The sequence below is a fragment of the Lepidochelys kempii genome, chromosome 4, assembly GCF_965140265.1.
Source record: "Lepidochelys kempii isolate rLepKem1 chromosome 4, rLepKem1.hap2, whole genome shotgun sequence".
In the NCBI taxonomy this organism is placed as follows: domain Eukaryota; kingdom Metazoa; phylum Chordata; order Testudines; family Cheloniidae; genus Lepidochelys; species Lepidochelys kempii.
In genome coordinates this window covers 84,472,479-84,479,684 of record NC_133259.1, presented here as the reverse complement: position 1 = coordinate 84,479,684, position 7,206 = coordinate 84,472,479, and positions in this window count along the sequence as shown.

Sequence of the window (7,206 nt, the reverse complement as noted above, 5' to 3'; positions counted from 1 at the left end):
GCACCCATCTGTCGCCCTGACATGACATCCCGGGAGATATGCTGCCTGCCAGGGGCACCTATCCAAGATGTTACAGAGCAACTGTTGAGGATCATCTGACTACTACCCCATGCTACTCATCCATGTGGGCACTAATGATACTGTGAGGAATGACCCTCAGCAGTTCAGAAGTGACTACAGGGCTCTGGAAGTAAGGGTGAAGGAGTTGAGAGTGCAGGTGGTGGTCTCTTAGATTCTTCCAGCCAATGGTAGGGGTCCAGGCAGAGACAGATGCATCCTGGAGATGAATGCCTGGTTGCTTGGATGGTGTCACCAGGAGGGCTTTGGCTTCTTTGATCACTGGATGCTGTTCCAGGAAGAAAGTCTGCTAAGCAGATATGGATCCACCTATTGAGGAAGGGGAAGAGCATATTTGGATACACCTAGTGAGGAGGGCTTTAAACTAGGTTCAAAGGGGGCAGGTGACCAAAGCCACAGGTAAGTCAAAAACATGGAGAGCTAGGAAAAGGGTCAGAATTTTGGGGGAAAGGGCTATTATAGCAGAAATAAAAGAGAGAAGACAGAACTGGGGGGGGAGGGGGGGAGACATCTGTTGTGAAAACAACACAGCAGAGCACAGATTATCGAACAAGTTCTTGGAATGTATTGGAGACAATTATTTATTTCAGAAGGTGGAGAAAGCTACTAAGAGAGAGGCTGCTCTAGGTTTCATTTTGACAGATAAGGAGGAACTGATTGAGAATTTGAAAGTGGAAGGCAGCTTGGGTGAAAGTGATCATGAAATGGTAGAGTTCATGATTCTAAGGAACGGTAGGAGGGAGAACTGCAAAATAAAGACAATGGATTTCAAGAAGGCAGACTTTAGCAAACTCAGAGAGCTGGTAGGTAAGATCCCATGGGAAGCAACTCTAAGGGGAAAAACAATTGAAGACAGTTGGCAGTTTTTCAGAGACACATTATTTAGGACACAAGAGCAAACTATCCCACTGTGTAGGAAAGATCGGAAGTATGGCAAGAGACCACCCTGGCTTAACCAGGAGATCTTCAATGATTTAAAAATCAAAAAAGAGTCCTACAAAAAAATGGAAACTAGGTCAAATGACAAAGGATGAATATAAACAAACAACACAAGTATGCAGGGACAGAATTAGAAAGGCCAAGGCACAAAATGAGATCAAACTAGCTAAAGACATAAAGGGTAACACGAAAACATTCTACAAATACATTAGAAGCAAGACGAAGACCAGGGTAGGCCTGTTATTCAAGGGGTGGGAGGGAAAACAAGAATAGAAAATGCGGAAATCGCAGAGGTGCTTAATGACTTCTTTGTTTCGGTTTTCACTAAGTAGATTGGCGGTGATTGGACGTCTAACAGAGAATGTCAGTGAAAATGAGGTAGGATCAGAGGCTAAAATAGGGAAAGAACCAGTTAAAAAATTACTTAGACAATTTAGAGGCCTTCAAGTCACCAGGGCCTGATGAAATGCATCCTAGAATACTCAAGGAGATGAGAGAGGAGATATCTGAGCCATTAGCGATTATCTTTGAAAAGTCATGGAAGACAGGAGAGATTCCAGAAGCCTGGAAAAGGGCAAATATCATGCCAATCCATAAAAAGGAAAATAAGTACAACCCGGGGAATTACAAACCAATCAGCTTAATTTCTGTACCCGGAAAGATAATGGAGCAAATAATTAAGCAAACAATTTGCAAACATCTAGAAGATAATAAGGTGATAAGTAACAGTCAGCATGGATTTGTCAAGAACAAACTGGGTCAAACCAACCTTATAGCTTTCTTTGAAAGGGTAACAGACCTTGTGGCTAGGGTGGAAGCGGTAGACATGGTATATCTTGACTTTAGTAAAGCTTTTGATACTGTCTCGCGTGAAACTTCTCATAAACAAACTAGGGAGATACAACCTAGATTCTAAAAGATGGGTGCATAACTGCTTGGAAAACCGTCCCCAGAGAGTAGTTATCAGTGGTTCACAGTCATACTGGAAAGGCATAATGAGGGAGGTCCCACAGGGATCAGTTCTGCGTCCTGTTCTTTTTTATATTTTCATCAATGATTTAGATAATGGCATAGAGTACACTTATAAAATTTGCAGATGATACCAATCTGGGAGGCATTGCAAGTGCTTTGGAGAATAGGATTATAATTCAAAATGATCTGGACAAACTGAAGAAAAGGTCTGAAGTAAATAGGATGAAATTCAATAAGGACAAATGCAAAGCACTCTTCTTAGGAAGGAACAATCAGTTGCACTCATACAAAATGGGAAATGACTGTTTAGGAAGGAGTACTGCGGGGTCATAGTGGATCACAAGCTAAATATGAGTCAACAGTGTAACGCTGTTGCAAAAAAAGCAAACATCATTCTGGGATGTATTAGCAGGAGTGTTGTAAGCAAGACACAAGTAGTATTTCTTCTGCTCTACTCCACACTGATTAGGCCTCAACTGGAGTATTGCATCCAGTTCTGGGTGCCACATTTCAAGGAAAGATGTGGACAAATTGGAGGAAGTCCAGGGAAGAGCAACAAAAATGATTAAAGGTCTAGAAAACATGACATGACCTTTGAGGGAAGATTGAAAAACTTGGGTTTTTTTAGACTAGAGAAGAGCAGACTGAGAGGGGACATAACAGTTTTCAAGTACATAAAAAGGTTGTTACAAGAAGAAGGGAGAAAAATTGTTCTCCTTAACCTCTGAGGATAGGACAAGAAGCAATGGGCTTAAAATGCAGCAAGGGAGGTTTAGGTTGGGTGTTAGGAAAAACTTCCTGTCAGGGTGGTTAAGCACTGGAATAAATTGCCTAGGGAGGTTGTGGAATCTCCATCATTGGAGATTTTTAAAAACAGGTTTTAAGAACAGGTTCAAACAGCTGTCAGGGATGGTCTAGATAATACTTAGTGCTGCCTTGAGTGCAGGGGACTGGACTAGGTGAACTCTCGAGGTCCCGTCCAGTCCTATGAGTATATGAAAAGGATTAGTACTCTCAAGCCTGGGTACCCTGGAGCGGAACTTCACTGTAGGAAGTGGAAACCTGCACTGAAGCAGTTTGTGATTTTTCAGTCCACCACATGCAAAAGACCAAGCATAACAGAATTCAATATAATCAATGCCACTCAGAGTAATCCTTTTACAATCCATTCACAGCAACCAGCAAGCTAACAAAAAGGCCCAGTTTAAGAGAGAAGTCCTCTTGTCCTAAAACACACCAGAAACCCATCTGTTGGCAGACATATGAAAGGATTCTAAATCTCCTCACAACAACTTGGTCATTTTTGCTTGTACTGCACACATTCTGCTGGAAGTTCTGTTTCATTTGCTATTATTGAGTGGGTAGGAAAGATGTCTGGATCAAAGCCAGGATATTTTTGGTAACCTTGCTTTTTCTTTTTAAACTGCACATTAATATACAGCATGGTTGAGGAAAACCATCTACTTTCTGAACTTTTGTGGTTGTACCTCCATATACCCTACCAATTTACTCCATTCTCCTTTTCTATGAGCCGTGTCAGACACACACAGGAGGATAGTGGTTTCCTTCTGAATGTGAATAGAAAGTTCAATGCTGGCTTACATTTAAAATAGTCCTCTCTACCATACCATACCCGAACAATTGGCAGCACAAACAGGGCTATACATTAACACACTATAGCTCTACACAGTGTTACAAAACGGAACATTGAATTTTCAATCAATAGGATTTAACTTCTTTAGATGTCAAATGCACAGTTAGACTATATTTAATATAGTGTACCAAGTGAGCATAAAATTATTCTTCCATTTGACTTCGTATGACTGAGTCTAACTTGCCCATATAACTTTTCTTCACAAATGCACCCATTGCAGCAAAGGCAGCTTTCAAGGTGACCCACATTATATGAAACATCAAACATCAGTGTAAGTATGCTTAATGGGCACACACTTAGTTAAACGGTGAAAAAGTTAGGAAGATTGCATTCAAATAATACACTGGGTGTACAATTGAAGTGTACCTGCTATTGCACTGACTTGGGTCATTATAGCTAACACCCCAAACCCACTCCTGCATCTCAACCCCAGCCTTGATCCCCCTCCCAGAGCCAACACCCCACACCACAACACTCTGCCCCAGCCCCGAGCCCACACCCCCTCCTATACCCCAACCCCTGGCCCCAGGCTCAGCCCAGAGCCCCCTCCCACACTGTAAACCCCTCGGCTCCAGCCCAGAGCCTGCACCCCCTCCCAAACCCCAGCCTTGTGAAAGTGAGAGAGAGTGGAGGAAAGCGAGTGGGGAGGGGGGAGCCTTTGGAGAAGGGGCGGGGTAGATCCTGCCCTTAAATTCAAAAAGTGATCTTGGTCATAAAAAGGTTGGAGATCACTCCCTACATTACCATGGATCTTAGAAATATGCCGTCCTCAGGGATTCCTGTTTATTGTTTGTCTCAGTAAAACTACCTTACGGCATCAAGTGTGTGAAGAGGCTTAGGAAACAAAACCCAGAGGTAAATGGATTGTTTTATATGGAATTTAGACAACCTTGGGCAGAAGTGTGGAGTGAGGTCACAGATTAAATCTGTCTTTATGAACACTGTATAAGGAGGACTTGACCTGAATTTCCCTTACCATTCCAGTTGATGTAATGGCCACCAGAAAGGTAGCATGGGGAACAAGTTGCTTAGGGCTCAAAAGGGAGAACGCATCAACCCTGCTAATATGAAGATCCCAAGAGAGAGGAGGGAGCTCCCCAGCTGTGGGGAAAACCACAGATGAGACCTTTCAGGAACCTTAATATGTAGGGTAGGGAAAATACAGTAATGCTCTAGACCAGTGGATCTTTCAGGACTACTGTACCCCTTTCAGGAATTTGATTTATCTTGCGTACCCCCAAGTTTCACCTCACTTAAAATCTACTTGCTTACCAAATCAGACATACAAATACGAAAAAGTGTCACAGCACACTATTACTGAAAAATTGCTTACTTTCTCATTTTTACCATATAATTATAAATCAATTGGAAGATACATATTGTACTTACATTTCAGTGTATAGTATATACAGAAATATAAATAAGTTATTGTCCATATGAAATTTTAGTTTGTACTGACTTCGCAAGTGCTTTTCATGTAGCTGGTTGTAAAACTAGACAAATATCTTGATGAGTTGATGTACCCCTTGGAAGACCTCTATGTACCCCCAGGGGCATGCATACCCCTGGTTGAGACCCACTTTTCTAGATAGGAGGGTGCAGCTATTGCTGCTAGATCGATCCCTATGGAGCTGATGGAAAATCCAAATTGTTTCAGGAATAGCAAACAGTCCAGTACTACTGAAAATTGGTGATGTCAAGGGAGAAAGCTGGTGCTGAGATGCCCAAATAGAAACCCTTTCCTATTTAGCTTTATAAGAGTCAGTCTGGTTGAAGGTTTCCTGCCTTGGAGCAAACTGTTCTGAACCTCATCCAACTAACATTGGTCTGGACTATTCCGAGAGACTGTTTTGGACAGAGCAGATGGGGGAGGGGGTTGCTGAAATGTTAATCAAATCTCAATACCAGGACTGGGCTGTGACCCCTCTGGGGCAGAATATCTGACACTTGTTCCGATCTGTGGTAATCAGGTCTATTTCTGGGAATGCCCACTTCTGAAAGATGTTCTGTAGGACTGAGTCTTTGAGAGACCGCTTGTGGTTGTCAGAGAATTGCTTGCTCAGTTGATCTGCCAAGATGTCCTGAAGGCCAGGAAAGTGAAGACCCACCAGTGTGATTTGGTTTGGAAGAACCAATCCCATAGACATGTGATTTCCTGACAGATGGGGGAGCAAGATCATCCACACTTGCCTGTTGACGATCTATCGCTGTGACATTGACTATCCACATTTTTACTGTGGATCCCCGAAGAGGAGTCAAGAATACTTTGCATGCCAGGATAAGTCTGAGCTCTAGAATGTTTATGTGGAGGCAAGCTTAATGATGGAACCACATGCCCTGAATTTAAAGGTGCCCCCATCCCTGAGTGGAGTCAGATGTCATCAGAAATTTGGCAAACAAAGCTGTAGAGAAGGGTACTTCATTGAATGCGTGAAGAGGATCTTTCCACAAGTTTAATGAGGAAATGCCTTCTTGTGGGACTGTGACCATCATGTTCATGTGGTGAATGCTGGATAGATACACAGATTTCAACCACCCTTTCATGCAGGATAGGTGAAGTCTGGCATACTCTGTAACATAAATGCATGAGGCCACGTGTCTTAGAAGTCTAAGGTATGTTTTCACTGGTATCTTTGGATGAGCTTTTAGTTCATTGATAAGACCTGGTTAGTTTGGAATCTTTCATGGAAAGTGAGTTCTCACTGACCTTCAGTCTAACCGTGCTCCTATGACCTCTACAATGTGGATTTCTGTCTGTTGATTTTGAGACCTAGTAAAGCAGAAATATTTAGAATTACTTGACTAGAGTCGGTCACCTGCTGCGGTGATCTTCCACAAGTCAGCGAGTTACTGAGGTAAGGACAGACCTGGATTCTCCGTAGATGAGCTGCCACTATTGCTCCATTCTTGAATACCCTTGATACTATAGAAAGATCAAAGGGCAGGACTCTGTATTGGTAGGGAGATGTTCCTACAGCGGGACACTGTTGGCAGGGCAGTTGTTGGCATGACTGCTTTCTTCTAGAGGTTGGAACAGAGGCCCAAAGAGCCCAGTTGCCAGTGAATTTTTTTGAGGAGCGGAAGGCCTCATTTGTTCCATTGTCGAACAGTTTGTTACCCTCAAATGGAAGGTCCTCACTGTTGGAAATGGCCAAGGACTGAAGCCATGATAACCCCTCGTGGCTACTGCAATGGTCACTGCATGTGCCATACTGTCAAACATCTAGCACAGCCTGTAATGATCTATGGGCAGTCAGTTGTCCCTCCACCACAATAGGCTTCATGTCATCCTGGTGTTCTTTACAGAGTTTTTAAAATTAGGACAAGCTTCTCATTTTATAGGTAGTTCTATTTTGAGAGAAGGGCCACGTTGTTCGCCTCATCGGGAGACTAGCCGACAAATACCCCTGGTCACTGAACAGGGACAATTTGTTTGGGTTCTCTTCTCTAAGTATGGACATACGAGGATTCTGCTGTTTTGATTTCTCCTGAACTGTTACCACTATGAGAGAACCTGGTGTTGGATGTGAATAGAAATACTCAAAACTTTTAGGAGGGCCCTG